This window comes from Bombus pyrosoma, linkage group LG1, assembly GCF_014825855.1.
Source record: "Bombus pyrosoma isolate SC7728 linkage group LG1, ASM1482585v1, whole genome shotgun sequence".
Taxonomy (NCBI): Eukaryota; Metazoa; Arthropoda; class Insecta; order Hymenoptera; family Apidae; genus Bombus; species Bombus pyrosoma.
The window spans coordinates 4,365,116-4,385,194 of NC_057770.1; the positions used below are offsets into that span (position 1 = coordinate 4,365,116).

A 20,079-nucleotide genomic window follows, 5' to 3' on the forward strand; every position below is an offset into this window, starting at 1 on the left:
ATCGAACGGTCGGTGATTGATGGAAATTGGAAGTTTGATTGGCAGGTTTTTGACGTGCTTGTTGTGGATTCCCAACTGACTGGCCGTTGAAGACGGGAAATGACGGACCGAGTACAGCAGCGGTCCACGAGGGTGCACGTTAAACGCGCAGTATAGCGAGATAAGATCCTCCGAGTTAGTCTCTAGTTTTTATTCTCGTCAGATCGAAGCCTCGCCATTGATATCGTGCCGGTACAACGAGCGGCTCTGCAACTTCGTTATCGAAGGGCCGAAAATCCGCACCGAAAGCTTACATCAAAGACCGTCGTAATGACGCCACGGAACGCAAAATTAATTGACTCCCGTAACGAGCGAATCTCGTCAAAGGGGCGTTGGGCCGGCGAATCCCCGGATACGCGGTTGACTGTCCTTTCGCGGAATCTTCGCGATGTTGTTGTATACCGGCCGAACAATATTTTAGGATTAAACTAATCCGATCGGCAGGTTGCCGGTGATAGTCCCGGGTGACAGCCAAAAGCCGCAACGTCCCGTGGGAGAACCACGTGGAAGAAAGAGGAGCAGAACTTTCCCGTCACACCGAGTCAAGCCGATTAACCAAAATCTTGTTAGAACTGCGCGACAGGAAGCTCGTGGGGTGTCGTTCGGCTGCCATCCAACGAAAACGGAGGATCATTGCTGGAAGGATGTTCGCGTGAAACTTTACCAAGCTTCCTTCCTCTTGAAAACCTCCGTCGATTTTCTCGACAATTCTTTCCAGTAGACGTTACGATTTTATACTTTCGACGAAAGCTTCGCTTTCTTCCGAAACGAATCGCAATCGCAGATAGTTGGATATAGACACGAAATCGTCGTCGATGCACCGGAATTCCATGACCCTAATAGCAACGACGATATCGTTCCCCAGCGGCAATAACGAGGAAGATTTTTTCCAATTACCAACGTCATCGTCGCCGTCGTTATTGTCGTCGTTCGGCTGCGAATCGACGATCCACGGAGGATTAAGCTCGGACGTCCCTCGGTTCCTATCGAAAACGAGCAGAGCGAGCATCATCCCCCCGCGTACCATCATCCTCCCTCTTCCCTTGGACTTCCGCGAAGGAGGAGTTAGCTGCTCGTCTCCGGACATTCCCAAAGCCGTTTGCACATTAGCGGGGAATAAACGACACCGAAATATAGCGCGGATGCTCGATCGCCATAATAGGAGCGCCGAGTAGTCTATTAAGCGTCCTCAAAACCAGTTAGTGAGTCGGCAATCCAGTTTAGGTACAAAATGGCTGTCGTTTAGCGAGGATTAATGGTCTCGGGAGTGCCTCGGGGCAGCATAATGGGGCAGATGCGTCCTGGATGAGGGGGAACCATCCCCCCTCCACCTTTCCCCGCCTCGTCCCTTCTCCGTCGCTCTCGTATCGCGACACAACCACCCCGCTGGCCTAGCCTCCCTTACTCCACCCCTCTGCTAACCTCATTATATACACCTATCTGGCTACGGGGTCCATTATGCCCTTTTTGTGCTTTCCTTTCGTACGCCGGAATAAATACACGCGTTTCCTCTGCGTTCGCGTACCTTCGTACGCGCTCGTGTACGTATAGCCCTGTTGCTTATGGTCGTGTTGGTTATGGCCGTGCGGTAGAACACGGTGCACCGTGTGCAAGGGCAAAGTGTGGTAGCATCGAGGGGAGTCGGCTCTCATATTTGGGCCTCGAAGCGCCGTTTAGTTTGGCGTTTCATGGTTGAGCGACTCCCCTAGCTGCACCGCTGCCTCTCTCGCTACCAAACCTCGTTTCTCGTCTCGACGTCCTGGGAGCAAAGCAGTCGTTTCGAAATCGACTCCGCGACACGGCTCTCCCCTTTCTTCTTCCTCCTCGCGCGCTCGTGCTCGCGTTCCTCGCGTCCCGCTCGAATCACGTCGCTTTTGTCGACGCGCGCCGTTGACAGAGATTTAGAGAACCACGTTCCAACTGGTCGATGCCACTGTTTTGAGTCTACGAGCAGTTCGATCGATCGCACGGTCTCCTTCGCCGTTTCCGTTCTCCTGTTTTAAACGTTACCGCGAGACATCGCTACTCTTTGCAACAACGTTACAACATAGTTTGACAATTTTTTGCAAGCGCACTTGCGGCGATCGTCGCGTCCCGTAGCGTCGCTCCTTTTTTAATCCGGTTGTCCCTCGGGACACAGCTCGAAATTCGCACCACGCCTACAGTTTAACGAGATAATACCGGCCGTTTAAAGGGTACAATAGAATTTTAAATATCTGGCTCTTTGTCCTGCCGGGAACCACCAGCAACCGGCCGACACCGGACTTTTCGCAGGTGACCAACTTACCCCGCCTCGTTCTCTTCTTCGACGCTTTTCTAATTCGCGTGCACTTTGCTGGGATTTGCGTCTTCCGCGAAAAGAACGTCTCTTTCAACGGACGAGCAACCGTAAAATAAATTTCGAAATTCAACTGTTCCAGCATTTTAACGTTCGGACATTCTGATTAAAAATTTTCAAATTAATACCGGAGAACTTACGAGATGGCGTATTCTTACAGTTCTTTTTCTTTTTTTGTTTTTTTTTTTTAATAGATCGATCGTACAAGCAAAGACCTCTAATTCCTTTACCTCGGTACACGGATAGACTGAACGACTCGTGAAACGCTTGTGTCGGGTCTCGATGTTTTCAGATAGTCCGATAGAGAAGAACCCAAAGAGGATTTCCAGTGGGCGTACATACGGCACACAGAGTTATCCGACGCGTCGGACAAAACGCTTTCGCGTACCTTGGAGAATCCTAAAATAATCAAACATAGGTCGCAACGGTCGGCTCATCCTGCAAACAGGATTAGGACGAGACGCAGGATGGATCGTCGAGGGTTGACCGGTCGAAAGCCGCCGCTCTACCTGTTCCGAACAGAAACTTGACTTTACGACTTGCACGTTTTAACCCCTCCCCGTTCATCCTTTGCTAAAAATTTGTTTCTTCGACATGGGATTGTTTGTACGCGAGAAAATTGCTTCCTTATCTGTACGTGGAACGATTCGCCACGTTCGTACGATTGTTCGCCAAACGATGCCGTGTTTGACCGTGTCAAATATTTTCGAACTGTTTCCAAAATACCATTAGGACGCGGTGTGTTAAAAGCGATACAAAAGCGATCAAAGTCGAAGTTAAAATTCCGCTCGTTGAACGAACGACGAGAAAGAGGACGGATGATGATGACGGATTCTTTCGCCAACAGGATGATAAATTTCAATTTGCTGGCCGAATCTCTGTCTCTGCGCTACGAAACGTATCTCGAGTCGCGCGAATTGAATTTACCCTGCGTGCAACTGGTCCGAGCGTCGAGAAAGAATATCTCGTAGAAGCCAGACAGAGAGAAGAGAAGAGAAGAGAAGGGAAGGGAAGAGAAGAGAAGAGAAGGGAAGAGAAGGAAAGAAAAAAGAAATCGTCACGCGTACTTGATCGCTTCGAGGTATAAAAGGGGATGATTTGTAACCGGTCATTGTTCGAGCAACGGCCAATGACTGGCCGGCGTATCTCGTATCGAGCCAATCGCGCGAGCGAGAGAACCTAACGAGAGGATCCGCTTTCAGACGCACGAGTGCAAGTCGTGGAGATACATAGTCGGGGGGTGTCGAGACCCCCTCGCAACCCTCGTGCATCTCTCTCCCTCTCTCATTCTATCTCTCTCTTTCTCTCGCTCGTTCGCTCGCTTCACGAAACCAGATGCTATCCCGCAGGCTAACGCGGCGCAACGGCCTCCATTATGTTTGTTTATTTATTATTAATAGGAAATTCATAACAATCACATAATAGGAGTCCGCGTATAATGGGTTTTTGTCCGTAGACTGGTTGGCCGTGGCACAGGATCCCGCGCGTCGTCACGCTCGAGCTACTCCCCGTTGCACAATGCACGAGCTTTTCCCGGATATTCTCCACGCCTCTTTGAAAAATCCACCGAGCCACCGTGTATAACTCGAGTAGACGACGAATTTCCTTTATTCGTAGTTTTATTTGGCCGCGGTGCGCCGTCTCTCTATCCAACGTTCCGCCAGGAAATTAATCGGCCCGGACGTATCGCGCTTCTGTCGCTCTCGACAGTTTCTCCGTACTTTCCCTTCCACTTGCTCGACGCCGCGACACGGGGTGCAGTATAAATAACCGTCATCCAGGGGAAAGGTGGCTCGTCCGAGTGCCTTTTAGCGCGAAGCTCTGGATTCGATAAAAACGAGCCGGCGTCCGCTGTCCGCGTGAATCAAAATCGAGCCCCGATAAAGACAGTCGATCACCGGCCGCCGCGCCACGCCGCGTCGCGACGTCCCCCGCGAGCCATGTCCGAATTGAAAAGCGTTTTCGATTCGGGACCGTGTCGAAAAAACGACGAGAAAAAGCTCGTCCAACGAACGAACAAACGGACGAACGAACGAACGAACGAACGAGCGAGCGAGCGAGCGAACGAACGAACGAACGAACGAACGAACGGAAGGGAGCAGACCGAAAAAGAGAACGTGCCGGAAAAATGGGTGGTATCGAAAAATGGCGCTCGAAACGAGGACTCGACGCGCGATTTTGCGCGTTCTCCCTCGTTCCATGGCCGCTGTGATCCGACCAGCCACCCCTCTCTCCGAACCTCTCCCCTTTCGTGCCACCCCTCTTTCACCCTTCTCTTCTTGCCTGCCCTGCTGCTCCTCTTCGCTCTTCCATCGCGGCGTTGATGTGAACTCAAGGGTGCAAATTCCCGCTCGTTCGAAATTCAGGACAGGAAATTAGACGGGCGTCTCCCTCCCATAGAAATACCCGCGAAGCGTGAGAGATACGAGGGAGGTACGCCGAGCAACCCCTCCGCCCGCGTCGCCCGGTGTCGTATCGTGCTAACAGCCTAGTCCTCCTTTGCTTCGACGTCACCGATCACCCACCCCCGCCCACCCTCTTCGTCTTCAATCCGCCGCGAACGCGTACATCCTTTCAATAGGCGGTGGATAAGTTGATGTAATAAGAGCGCCGGTTCTTCGTGCCCTTTTACCAACTCACCCTCGCGCCACCACCACGGAGTAGACAATTTTTCGACGACCGGCGTAAGCTGATTCGTAAGCCGATACGAGAACGTTTTGCGGCAACTCAGGTAAATAGAACGTGCCAAGATATGTTTCAGTTGCTGGTTGATTTATTACGATAGACTCTAGGATGGCGCACTTCCTTTTCCACGTGTTTCCCTCGAGTTTTCGCGAGCTGCGCTCTACTCGCGAGCGAGTTACGCTGTTGAAATTTTAGCGGATTCGTTACGGATTTCAGCCGATTTTATCGCCTACGAACGACACTCGCGTATTCGAATTTTAGATCTCGTTGCCCACGGTTTACTCCAACGATACACCATTTATGTTATACCCGACTTCTGTATGAAAGACGACACGCACGATCCTTTGTTGGATCAACGAACTTTGTTTTCATCGAATCGTCGATTAGAAATCACACGCGTCACAAATCGCAATTATTCGATCGGTATCGGTATCGATCGACGATCGAAGTCGTTCGAGCAATTATCGCCAGCAGCGTATATCATCAGCGAAATCGCGTAGTAGCGGAACAAATTCTACGCCGAACGTCCGACATTATCCCATCAACACGATCGAATTTTGTTTTCCGCACTTCTGCTCGATCTTCTCGCTACGGCTCCCGTCTCTCGCACATATGCCACCCATTTCCTTCTCTTTCTTCCCTTCTAATTCGAAATCCCCGTGACAAGTTTTGACAGGGTGGTCCGGTTCATCCGATCTCGGGATTAGGTCAAGACCTTGGCAGGTTGCCAAGAGGATTGCCTGTGTTTGGTCTTTCGAGTCACTGTCACTTCGTCACCTCGCTTTCTCGTTCTTTCTATTCTTTACCGAATATTCGTTCCATGAGTTTCGTTGTTGGTCAGTTTGCAAACTACAGGTAGGTCTCTAGGACCCGTCGTCGACTCACCGTGACTTAAGTCGTGATCGTTATTTTACACGCGCGTGCTCCTCCTGCTCTGTCCTATAATCCAATTTGCAAAATGCACCGACCGTTACCTTGTTTTGAGATGAACAGGCTGAGATACCGGGGGCGGGTTACCGTACATTTTCTACGAATGTAACGGTACCTCTGATTATCCAGCTGATTTTCTTTCTTATGAACACGCTGTTACTCTTTCACAGCTCGTTCTCGCTAGGAGTTATAAACAAATAAAGCATTTATACGATCAATGTTGTTACGAGCATTTGATACACGTAGCGTGGAATGTCAGTGTACATCGTGGCGTAAAATTAAGACGACGCGTCTTAATATTCTTTCGACAATTATTCATTACCAGTTAGAGTTACTGGTAGTCGTAAATTCTCTCGTATTATAGTAAGAACTGTGCAGATAACGATGAAAAACGAAATTTTACGAATTACATCTTCTCGAATAAAATTTGACCAGGTATCCCGTTTAAAGCAAAATGGTAAAATCGTAAAAAACCAGTCTACGACCTATAATTCGTAACTTGTTAATTGCGTTAATAATACTAGCTGATAAATTCTTACGCAATTAAGATTAAATAAGAAAAAAAAAGAGGATGCGCCGAAATAAATGTCCCAACTATATTTCATACCTCGTAGCGAATAAAGAAACACGCGAGAATCGCATTCAGAAGGAATCAATCTCTCAACGATGGTACCAAATATTATCGAAAAGTAGCTTGTTATGTCGATCGATTACGTTACAGTACACAGCTATTAAGCTTCTCTACGCAACAATCGACGAAGAGGCTCTGCTCGAGATGGAGTGGAGTGTGAATAATCGATTATGCCCGCGTTTCGTAGATTTGTCTATTCATGCTTATTGGAATATCGACGAGTAATGGAATTATCCGTGCCGCGTTGCCAAAACTGATAGGCGAAACGAAGTTGGGAGCACTCAAGGAAATTGAATGGGGCGTTATTCCATCAAAGGCTCGTTAGAAAATCACAGCTGGCGGTTTAGTGATCCAGCGATGGCTTCATTCGAGGGTCGACATTGATCCCCGTCGATATATGACACCCCGCGTCGCGTGTTCCACGAAAATATTACTCAAATCTCAGGAAACAGAGTCGTAAAACGGTAATCCTTCGTCTTTGCCTCTCTCGCTCACTCTCCGTCGATTTTCATCGATATCGAATCTCAAAGGAATACCGATCAGCGTGCACGACGTTCAAGTGGAAAAATTATTACAACGTCACCTGAAATACCCCCGGTCTGTGAGAATTATGCGAACGTTTCTATTTGTCAGCGTCGAGTGTTTGGGTTGCACGAATCGGATCGTTGATTCAATCAGTCCCACGTTTCTTCCTTTCTAGAAATATCGATTCGCATGTTTCAGTCTACGTTTCAATGACGTTCAAATTACTATTTCGTGAACGAACCTCTGACGACTTTTAATCTTCGATCTTCGAGCGATCCAGAACGATCTCAAACGGTGTTCGAACGACTTCCAACTTTGGAATGCTCGTGAATAACGTTGGAACGAATTACCAAGGATTTTCAAACGATTCTCAATGATCCTCACACATTTTTCGAAGCAAGTTCAATTCTTCGATAATCTTCGCATGATTCTCCAACGATATGCCAATAACGGAGTAGCCTATGCTTCGTATAAGGTGCGAACATCACGGTTTGGTTACATCACGACACGATAGCTCGCACGAAAGTACTTAATAAAATTATCTTAAACAGTCGGGGGCAAATTTAAACGGCGTGACGGCGAGCTCTATGTTTCCACGAATATCGTGCTCGCCATGGGCAATAAAAATGCAATTTAGGCGGCAACCTGCAATTTCCTTCGCTATAAACTCTCCCCGTTTCTTCAGAGCGATTTCTAATCGCGTCGACGCTTTATTCGATCCAATGTTTCCTCCGTTCAATTACCGTCACTCTGCACCTTGTACATTCTCGGAAGCAACTAAAGATTACTCAAAATATAGCAAAAGTGTTAGCTAAATTGTTTCTGCGGAGTTTCTGTACATTTTCGTTCCACAATTTCGTCGTAGATTCGCCGTTTCTACAAATAAGACAAGCCGAGCAATCCTTTCATCTTTCAGTCGAAACGCCTTGAAATCGTTAAGAGACGTTGATCGACGATGAACGACGAAGGGCATAGATATTCGAGTGCGGTAAGACGATAACAACGTCAGGCAACGTGCAGTCGATATAATTAACGATGATTATATCTAAAACGCGTGCGCCGCATTCGCCAGGCCTTGTCCCTGCAATTTCTAAACGTTACACTTTTAATCAGCGCGTCATGGAACACCGACCAACCGTGTCGCGGCGTACAATGGACGATGGTCCGGGCAAACGCTCAGGAAGGGTGGCCTGTGTATTGTGCGTTGATTTAAGGATGCACAATCGTTGACAGTGCTTCCCATCTGTGATTCCGATGAAATTGACGCCGATTAAGGAGCCATTCGATCGAGCTTCCGGATAGGAGCCTATAAATATCGTCGTAAATGGTCGAATCGAATAGTTTACAGCGAATTAATAATCGTCCCGGGGTGTTTAATCTTTCCTCCAACGCGTGTCGAGGCTTTTTCGCTAACGAGAGTATAGGTTCGAATCCGATTTTTGTCCTTCTTCGTTTATCGTAGAGCGTTGTACGGAATAAAGTTCTGCGGTAATCGAGGCTCTCTCCTTTTCGATCGTCCCGTTTCTTAGTTTAAGCCAATAGTCTCGGCTAACGTGCTTGCATGGTTTGATAGTTCAGTCGCGCAACTCGATGTGTTTCTTCTAAGAAAAAGAGATTTCTACGAGTAGCTAAAATCTGATGAGGATGCAAATTCGATAGTTTCTGCCTTCTTGCAACCACTTGACAACGTTTATTACGGTTTTGTATTTTCTTTTCGACGTACGTTTCTAACGTGGCTTTGCGATATCAAAGTATAGATACGTGTATCTGCGCGAATCCTTTTCGAGAAAATATTCGATAAGAAATCAACATAATATTAAATTTGAATGAAGTACTTCGATGTAGGCCTTATCGAAATCGAGTCGGACAGCGAGCAAATATACATATCACGAAAGCAATGAGCCCAATAAATCCGTATCCTTATCAAGGCAGCTGTAATTAAGAAAGAGTATGAACTTTGACCGACGATCGACATGCATCGTATCGTTATGCATGAGCACACCCGATATGTCCGTAATCGTGTCTATTTAGGTACTAACACTTTAATTCCGATACAATGAACGCATTCACGGATACTCGACGCGTTCAGGCCAGAGCGGGGAGAAACCTGGGAAATCATACCAGTCAGGCTAAACGTATGAAAGCTGGTTTACATGTTGCCAATTGTATCCAATTTCATTGGTCTGTTAAATGGAGTGATCGAAGCATTTACATGTTTAATATGGTAGATAAAATATCGAAGCTTTTCCGAAGATTCTTGGAAGAGCGACGGAGGATCGATGACATTTCACTTGAAATTGGAGAAACTACCAGATGAACTACCGATCTTCTTTCAAACACAAATTTTCCAACTTCTTCCTTGGGGAGGATTTATCGACGCGTGATTCTCGAACTCGTTGTTCTTCGACTTTGTTCCGGAGGGACGAATCGGAGAGTCTCAAGGAGTCGAATAAAAATCTAAAAGAAAACGTTGCTCCTTTGTTTTCATCGATGAGTATCGACTCACCCTTATTATCATCATCCGAGAACTTTGTCCAATCTAGTGCAAGTGCGTCCTGCAAATATCGATTTAATCCTCATCAAAAATCACGAAAATTGTTTCAACACAGAACCCATCAAAACTGATGCTGCCTTATCATCTGCTAAACTCTATTGTTCTCGTGACTTTTTTCAACTTTAAAATCCATTAAAAATAATTTACCCTTTTACCAATTTCATTGCTACGTCCCGTCAACTTTTTTCATTTTACTAATAGCCCATATCGAACCTAACATCCTTTGAGTTCAAATACACCCTGCGTATATCGATTCAAGGGCAGTTCCTATCCTTTGAACAGCCGTCATCGAGAAGCTGGGAAATCGTTCCAACGAAACGACCAGATTCGTTTTCCAGTTGTTCCAGCAGGAAAGCGACAGCAAAGTCTGTTCCGTTTGCAGGGGGTTGACCAGGGATGCATTTCGGGTTCCGCAGACGGTCGAATTTCATCTAAGAAGGCCGACACGACGCCAGGGCGTGGCAAAGCCGCGTTTTTCGAGTGGAACGAGCGGCGCGAATTCCTTTTTGTCTATTCTCTGCTATCCTTTGATTCTCTTCGCCGACGTTTCCCCTTCCCTCTCTGCTCGAATTTTCCTCGTGCCCCTTTTGGTCAGCTCGTCGGTTCCGATCGGCAATTTGCATGGACAGCACAGTGGCAATTAGTCATGGCGGTGTCATTGTTCCGAATTCGATACCGGTATCCGTTCGGCAACGAGCGAGGCGCCAGTTTTCTAATTAGCACCAACGAACGAGATAGACCAAGAGGCAGTCGGTCTGTAAAAGAAATATAATTTCCTCTGGATAGAATAACGAACAGGGCCATTATTTGTTAGGAATTTGTTGCAACACGAACGTGAGATGTTCTCTGGTTCCGAAACAGAGGAGCTTTATATGTATTTTCTGTCATTCGAGAGATTATCTGGGATACCCGCGTAAAACAACGAGAACGTTTAATGTGGATAGTTGTGATATATTTTAAAATTGAAATTTATTTTTATATTATACGTATATATGTGGGATACATTTTAAGTAAATATTTGCGATTTACTGGCTGTCTACCGCAACTGGTTCAAGAAATTACGACGGTTAAAACGTGCAAGATAAAGATTAATCGCGTTAGGAGAAATCTATTGGGATATGTATAATTTTGTGTGCTAGACGAGATTGGCCGCGTAGCAGTGACACGCGTATGTGAATACGAGTGTATGGAAGTATGTGTGTGCACAGCGTCTCGAAAAACAGACGAATGTAACCGTTTCGTTGGCAGTCTGGTATAGAAGATAGTGAGAAAAAGATAGTGCTGAGATGCGTGCAAACGTATATCGACGAAGATCCTGCGAATCGTTTATTAAATAAATCTAAAACTATTTTTATATGAATTCCAAGTGTAACCTTGGTGTCCCTTTACTTTTATTTCGGCAATTAAGATCCACGATTCTCGACAAAATCAAATGGTTTCGAGCTTCATACCTGTTTTGTGGAGAATTAAAAAATGTATCGAACGGTCTATAACAGAACGTACAGTTGCATTTAAAAAAGGAGAGATGCCACGTATCACGCGATGCATCGCTCGAAACCGTTTAATTTTTCCAAACGAAAGCTTTTCTATCTTCTATCGTTTCGAAGCTATGGCTTGGCCCAGTTGCCTGGAATTCCCCGTATCGTACGCGCTAGCAAACTATCGACGATCAAAGCGTTAAAGTACCAGTGAAACAAAAACGAAGGATTCGTGAAAAATATGCAAAGCACAGAGGAGCAGTGCGAGCGAGCTTCTATCCCATGTACGTACAATTTTATATAATATCGCTTACGATCTAGTAAATCGAGTAGTTTTGCCGTTACTGAATTCTATCCCCGTACAGCGCAAGATGTTTGTTTGGCCGATCGTTCTTTTCGAAGAAATTTTGCATTATATAATTAACCTTATCGAGGTTTTAATATCAGAAACCATAAGTCAGGTAAGTTGTTGGGAATAATTTCTATGGGATTTCGTAAATGGCGTTACGCCAGCAAAATGTTGTTAAACGCACAATGCGTTGGCGGGATCCAGCTCGGCTGTGTATGTTTGGCAGATTATGAAATATTTACTCGAACGCGAGCTCGTTTATTGGTATCTGCACGATCCAATTACTTTTTTCTTCTCTGGCTGTTTGCGAACGCTGATTAGCATTCCGATATATCGCGGTTGTGTATATTCCAGTGGCATGCATATCGCGTTAATTACACAGAAGATAACGTCTCCCTGGGCATTCACATCGATTTCGTGGCTGTGGAAAAAGTTGCTTGATTTATGAATCGGCCGTCTAATTATTAATTAAGCCGTTATACACTGTCGATTATGAGAATCGCGCGTGTCGCGCCTAGTCCAATCGCGGGTCAACCAAATTTCGGCGAAACGATACGACTTTTTTCTTCCAGATAAGGAACAATAAAAAAAATTCAACGAGTTTCGTAACAAATTCTCCGACTATCGGTCGATTATCCGTCACAGTTATAATCCGGTAATTTTTTCTCCGAAAATATGGTTCGTCAGAAAGACATCAAAGTGTGACGTGTCTTCCGAGCAAAAAAAAAAAAAAAACGGGTTAAGGTCATCTCCTCCCTCCAATGAAGTTGCGCTCTTAATACCCAGTTTGCGTCATCGGCAATTAGTTCACGTCAGAAATTCGTCAAGCCGATCTAGCCTTCGAACTCTGTTGTAATTCGTGTTATCGCGACAAGCTGTTACACCGAAGCCTCCATGTAGCTCATTGTTCGCTTTTCACCGCTGGAGTTCAACGAAATATTCCAATAAATAAACCGACATTCTGCAAAACTATACTTTTTGCTGCTTCCTTTTTTCTTTTTTTTTTTTTTATTCGAACGTTAAATCGTTCGTGAATGAACGGTGAATGTTCGGTAAACTGCAGCGAGTGTAAACGAACCGTTCGAGATGTGTACGTAGTATGTAACGAGTGGAAACGCAATCGTAGCTCGTGACACGGGATAGGAAGAGGGAATCTAAAGAGAAGAGGATCAGAAGAACGCTTAATAAAAGCGCTACGTGGTGATAACTTCTCGATAATACGTTGTAATTAGTCACTGCCAATTAACAGCTGCTCAAACGGAAAACAACTGAGCTCGTTAGCGATATTCGGTAGAGTCCGCCCTCCCCGGCAAATCCGTTCCAGCGCTATATATTTTTTCAGCTCGAGTCCTTTTCACGACTTTTGCGAAATTGCAGCGAGATCCCGATTATTAAACGAGACAATCGCACCCTCTTTATCGCTGTGTGTTTATAAACCAGTTTGTACCGCGCGAACAACGATCGATGAACTGGATTCGTGCAACGTGACGAATAATAAAAAAAAAAAAAAGAGAAATACCATCGGAAAAATGAAGGGAAATAGTTATGATCGTCGCTAGAGAGCTTTGACAGAGAGTCCCAATTCGTGTGTATCGATACTTTGCATGCGGTAATACTAATCTAACAGCTAGGGAATTAGTATCGCGTAACAGGTTCTGAAAGATTCAAACACAAAATGAAATAGACGCCTGTCGGTTTTGATTTAATGAAAAAAAGTAAAGAGAAAGAAAGGAAGCAGCAAAGAAAACAACACGAGGATAAGAAGAAGAACCGAAAAAGATACGCAAGTAGTTCGAGGCGTTACAAGTAAAGCAGGGGAAGAGATAGAAGAAGGGTGAAGAAGAATAAGATCTTTTTCATCTTTCTTCGTTTGTTTCGCGCCGTCTGTCGGGGGGTAGTCGGATGCTATAATTAGAGGCCGACAGAGATAACGTTTACCGCCGTCCATCCGCAACAAAACAAGTTTTTGCAAATCATTAACGTATAATTTTAATTGCTGACGTTGACGAGCGGGGAATTAATTACCGTCGAGTGCAAAATGAATTTCGCTGTGCGCGCGCGTGCGTGCCTGTACCGCTTCGCTAGTCTATGCATGCTTTTCTCGAACGGCAGCGTGCAGGTGTATAGTTTATAATCGCCACCGTACTCCAACGACGTTGTTCGTCCGTTTGGTTATCTTGTTTTCAACTAATTGTACGTGGCATAGTTCAGATCGCGATAACCACCGTACCGTCGTTCTTCTTCTGCCTGAAAAGGAATTTCCGAGGGGATCGTTCATTCCACAAAACGCCTGCTACTCTTTATTGCCTCGTTTTCCGTAGCAGATTGGCGTTGAAAGCGTAGAATTTAGAATGATCGTCGTTTCGTAGAAACTTTCCTGGAAAATGGATATTTCGGTGTTTATATATCGTGAAAGGTCGTGAACCAACGAACGCAGAAGTTAGAAGAAGAGATTTAGGAGCGAACCGCTCAGAGTTGGAATTATTACGCGCTATATCGGTCTCCAATTAGCGATAGGCTTGTCTCGAGTATCTCGTCGCAATCCGACTGTTATGAGTTAAATTATGCATACTTTGTAATGCGATGTAGTAAACACGATATCTCCCTATTCTTAGAATTCACACTGACGGTTTCAACAACATGCGGAGATAAAGTAGATTTCTGACACGAGACGCGATATATCTCGTAAATCGTACGGTCTTCGACGACCTCTTCATGGAATAACAAGGGAACTCATCGAACGAGCAACGTCTACGAAAAAAAAAGCTCGTGCCATAGAAATAAATAATTCTCTTTAAGCCACCAAACGAAACGTTCTGCAGAGATTTCCACTATCTTCGCCCTGTTCAAGATTTAGTTGACCAAAGACGAATCATTTTCGACAGCTACGCGAGATACGTGAAAAGTTTCTCTGTCTCAACCATATCCCGATCCGATCCGTTTGAAACGAATTCGCGTATCGTTTCTCGGCGTTCGATGCGACAGCATCCGACCGCACCTTTATCCCTGAAGAATAGCAAACACACTCGGAACTATTCCGTGAAATTCATCAGATAAGCCGAAACGCGGTCGGATTTTCATGGTCCGAAGCAATTTTGCGCGGTGACTTCTGAGACTGGTGTGGCCAGAGTGCCGTCGACATGTCGAACATTCGCAGATGACGATCTAACGAGAGAAGAGAGGCAGGATGGATCGTGATGAGCCGGCTGCTCGAGAAAACGAGTGCCAAAAAAGATCCTCAAAGGGATCCTACGCTAATTATAGGTTCGTCGGTTCGTTCACGATTGTTTGAACGTGTCAGCCCCTTGTTTGCGGGTTGTTAAAGGACCCCCGTACCTTTCGCCCCGTGGTTTCCTCGTAACCGTAAATTTCTTACCTATTTTCCTACGTCTCCGCCTTCTGCCTTTTCTTTTTTTATCCCTCGCGCGGTTCTCGTCGAATCTCGCGATAAATATACACCAGCGTTTTTCCGCTTGAAAAATGACTATACTCTGCGAGTGTTCGAGCGAAAGGGGCAATTATCGAGTGGCGATCACGGAATCGGGGATCCGTTCGGTGGTCGTGTAGAATCTCGGAGTGGTGAGCCGTACGAGTTTGCTTGACAATAAACGCGGTGTACGTTGCATTAATCAGTGACAGACCGGTCTCTGGCGAAAGATATATGGGCCGAATAATTTTTCGTGGCCAGAATCCTCGGAAGAAACTCGTCGTTTCACGGTCTCTGGTCGGAAAGCGGACAGTCGGTCAAACGTCAGCGAGAGGCCCGGGAATAAGCCTAGTACGATAATAAGGATACTGTGTCATTTATAACTGCCTACTAATTTGTAGTATAAACGACGTACACGTGCAGGTCGATAATCGTGGCCCGCGTGTATGTAAGAGCGCGTGCGTATTTACCTGGTGACCCTCCGAGCGGAGCTTAATCGTCCTCAGGGCCGCATTCGTCGGCTTAAATCGTTTTCAACTTCGAACGCCTCTCTTGCTGAAAATTTTAGCGAACGTTGTTTTCGTTTCCAACGATATTTCATTACGCAATTCGATGATCGTCGTAAGCAGTTGCGCATAGAAAGATTGAAATGTTTACGGGAGGCAATCGTATTAGCTGGATAACCCGATCTGTATTATTAATCACAGCGTAGAAAACATTTTTTCAACTTTACGATAACTACTGTAATACCGAACTCGTATCTACTCTACGTTTCGTAATAAATAATTAATAATCAATTAGATGCAATGATTGCCGCGCTTTCCTTCTATATTCCTCCTCTCTTATTTCGCTTTATCCCTTTTATCTAACATCGAAGGCCTTATACGTAGTCATCGATAAACCAATAAATAAACGATTAAATTACAATCTCAATCTTCCACCGTGATTGATAATTTTCAATGGTGAAAATGTACTTGTCCACGTTCCGAGTAGCTCGAAGAATCTTGAACAAAATTTTCCAGGCGATTTTTCGCAATTCGTAACACCCGATAGTCGAACCATTCCAAACTCGACTAGGAAATTACGGCTAGGAGAGATAGGAGAATACGTCCCTGGGATACGTTAGCCAGGTTGGTCCATTAGTAAACGGTCTTTGGAAAGGAGCTTTGCGCCGTTTCGAAAGCGAGAGGCAAACGGCGCGGTCGGATGGAGGCGAGTCCTCGGAGAACGAGAGCCCGAGGAGCAGTCAGGCACCGCACGAGTCGGATTTATGAATTGCCCAAATAATTTATTAAGCGTAATTTTCAATGGGGCCCAAATTGAATCTGATTTAAGTACAATGCGGCATTGTAGCCGGGCTGGCCGGCCTGGCTCAAGCAGAATGCGCGCCTTGATTCGAGAACGCGCGGACTTAAGAGAAGGTGCTAACTAGTCTCTGAACGGGCCTCGACTTTCTCCCTCTGTCCCGGGCGACGCTCTATCCACCGCCTCCTCTTCCTTCTCCTCCTTCTCCTCCTCTTCCGCCTTCCTTCGGTTTTTATCCTCTTCTACCAAGCGCCGTGTTATTTCCTCTCGCCTCGATCGTTTCTTCTGCTCGTTCGAGAACGAGACACGGCCACACGTCCCGAAGGATTTCGATTTTCCTGGCCGACGCGTTCGTCGGAGAGAGACCTGACGTCAGCACGGACGCGCACGAAGAATGCCCTTTGATTGGGCCACGAATGCGGCTATCAATGGCTAATGAGCTCGCGACCTTGATACACGGCCGCCCAGCGCGGTGAATAGAGAAATTAATTTCGAAGGTTCATCGACACGCGGCCGCGTACGATGATTTAATATCTCACGATGCACGTCCGAAAGCTGCGGTAGTTGCTTTTCTCCCCCTTTTTCCCTCTATTCCGTTCCCTGCTTCGTATTATCTACAGGCTCGTTTGGTTTCAACTTTCGCATGGTTTCTTCGTGCGATAATTAGTCGATCGTAAAAATGAAGTCTGATTTTATTAGAGATTTATCGCGATCGATCTGCCCTCTTCCCCTCCTACTTATCGCGATCAGGATCATCGTGAATCTTCGACCGCCGCGCCGCGGCGATGACCTCAGCACGAATACACGAAGAATGCCTTTTGATTGGAACACGAATTTCGGTATCAATGCTAATGACCTTGCCGTGGTCCCGCTTAATTGGATCCGTCAAACGGACGGTCTTCTTGGAAGTTCGATGTCTCGCGATGATGCAACCGATGATCCCAGCCTGCATCTCGCCAACTTACCCTTCTTTGAACCGAGTTTGCTGCGTGCCTTTGACTCCATCCTACCACCACCAGAGAAGCAAGCGTCTTCTTTTTTTCAAGACTTTCTAACTCGTATAGCACGCACTCGTACGTAACAATTCTTTAGCGTCGAGTCAGTTCCATCTTGCGTATGTTTTAGAAACAATCATCCTCTCGGGTAAACGATGTAGTAGCGAGGTGCAACGACCTTGCACCGATGTACATCGGACCGCACGTATCGCGAGGGACCACCCATCGTTACTGAATTGTTGACAGTTCCAAGAATTTGCCGAGCGATCGTTCGGTACCGAGCTCGTGTCGTCGCTGTCCCGCTACATTTCGCTGCAATTATTCGCTCGTGTTTGCCTTTGGCTCGCGTTCAACTACGAAATTACAATTGCACTTTCAGTCTCCTCAACCACGACGCCCAACCCTGCAGCCTGTTAAACGCTATAACGTAACCTATCTTCAATGTACACGTATACAATTCTGTAAATATTATTCTCGTGCCCTCATACAAAGGAAAGAAAAATGCGGTTTGTGGCAAAGTAATCGGAAAAAGGTAATTTCGAGTCGAGCACAGCGGGATTGTCCGGCGACCATCTTTCAAACTAGAATTCAATTGCATCACGCCGCGTTATCCCGGGAGGTACCAATCAAACGGCTGTAGTCTTGTGTGTGGCCCTCCAGCCACGAGGTTCCCGAACGAGAAAATGACTATGCCCGAGCGGAGAGAGAGAGAGAGAGAGAGAGAGAGGAAGGTGTTTGTACGTTGAGAGACACATTTATGGCCCAATCAACAGTGTATTCAAACATAGTCACACCTCCTTGCAAAGGGACGACGTACAGCCACGACGAAAAGCATCCAGCTTGCACGGCTACCTCCACAGTTCTGCACGAGCTGCTAGGAGAATGGAAGATCGATTTCCGATTGTCTATGTCCCATAAGAACTCGTTATTTCATCATTAACGAACGATCAGACACTTCGAAGTTTAAGCTTGAAACGACGAGCTTTAAAAATCTAAACAAAGCGTATGAAAGTGAATGTGATTTGGAAAAAACCGGGAATATTTTTAGAACGTTCCGTTTACAAGCGATAGTAGCTTTCAGGCTTTCTGAAAGAAGAATAGTTTTTCATCTGTTTGTTACGATACCGCGAACAATTTACAGGGTAAACAGTTTCGGAAACACGCGAAGAGAATCGATGATTCCAGGAATTTTCGAAATCGCGGAGCATCGATCATCGTAACGCGCGATTTTCGTCAGGTGCAGCTGTGCCTGACTCTTCGCCTTTGATTCCCGGGATCGATGGAACGACGTGAACGCGGTACGCATTTTTCTACCCACGCACGCGCGTCGCTCGAATTTTTCTCGCTGGCTTCGACGAGAAATTCGCTATATAATGTTAATTTGACGATTCGAGCCGCACTTTCCAACTGTATTTAACGAAACGCTTAGACTAATCCAACCTTTGACCGTGCATATGAATTCTTGAATTTGAAGTTTTCCATTCTACATCGAACAACTATCCCCATATCTGCGAAGTAATTCGATCGGAAGATCTCTCCGTTCAGCTCGGTAAATATTCTCCAAAGCACGAACAGCGTGTTTAAACGCTTCGCACTTATCTCTTCCAACCGTTTCCACGTTCCACGCCACAATGATTCCATCGAATCGATGCCCGAATCACAATCGGTAACTCGAGACGAGAAAACCCTGGCTGCTTGAAAATTCCACTACCTTAATCCGGGGTCGAATGAAAATTACACGGAAGCAAATAATCCTAATAACGTATCTCAACAAACACGAGTCGCGGAGTGGGCACGAAGAAAGAAAGAGAAAGAAGGAAAAAATTACGTTGGCCGTGCGAGCGCACGCCGTCCATGAAAATTATACGACGGTAAATCAACGGAAGCCAGGAATCGTCGTCCCGGCTTGTTAATCCTAATCTGCATTTTTATTCTCCAGAGAAACCACCCATATCGTTTTGGCTGGTGAAGATAGCGAGAGAGAGAGAGAGAGAGAGAGAGAGAGAGAGAGAGAGAGATAGAAGGGCTGCCTTCATGGCGGTGAGAGACGCTTTTCGTAGCGGGCTCGTATTTTCAAAGCACTTTAGAACCATTTAGCTGAATGCACGCCAGAGTTTATGGGGGACCACTGATGGCGTGGGGCTCGCTCTTCAGCCACCTCTCACAAAGGGGGCCACGGGGCCAGGTGTCGGATCGTCCGCCACCATTACCGAACTGTATATCACTCTTCCAAGCCCTCCAACCACTATATCGCCTTCTATTCCATCGTCGACCGTTCGATTCCTATAGAGGGTGTTGCAAGTCTCCTTAATTTCGCTCATTAACCTGTTGAGCGGATCGTCCTTTTCGTTCGATCGGTTGCCTTTCGAGCCAACATTAGGGGACTTTTATTGATTTCTAGCGGAATATCATAACAGAGTTTCTCTCAGTTGTTCGTCTTCTGTTCTTCGATCTTGTTAATCTTGGTTGGAGAATTGAAGCGTTTACAGGAATAAGAAGGCAGCAGACTGTGGCCACAAAATGTATCGCTGCATGCTCTCATTTTCCAGTAGAGTATTTTTTCATCACTTTCGTTCTCGTATCTCAGATTTTTATAATCGAACCATACGAACACGTTTGGATCTAATTTTCCTAGCCATCGTAGATCGTATCTGTTAGAAGAGAAAGAAAGTTACAGGACCCATGCTCGAAGCTACGAAGGTATATTATCACGAATATTATTGACTGACTATAAATTCACAGCGAGTTTGAAAAAATAATTTGATTCTGATTAATTTTAAATTGGTGTTTGCTGGCTTACTCGCGTTACATGCGAGCGAAGCG

General features: G+C 45.9%; 1 protein-coding gene across 8 annotated transcripts in view; it reads left to right on the forward strand.

Moving 5' to 3' along the window:
- LOC122568510 (homeobox protein Nkx-2.5-like) overlaps positions 1-20,079 on the forward strand; it is a 179,611-nt gene that overhangs the window by 65,561 nt on the left and 93,971 nt on the right. The window contains exon 1 of one of the 8 annotated variants that reach the window (XM_043728337.1): positions 10,978-11,464. The exons of the other annotated variants lie outside the window; for them this stretch is intronic. The gene's annotated coding sequence lies outside the window, so the exon portion shown is untranslated. Of the gene's footprint in view, positions 1-10,977; positions 11,465-20,079 lie in introns of those variants that run through there. 8 annotated transcript variants of the gene reach the window in all.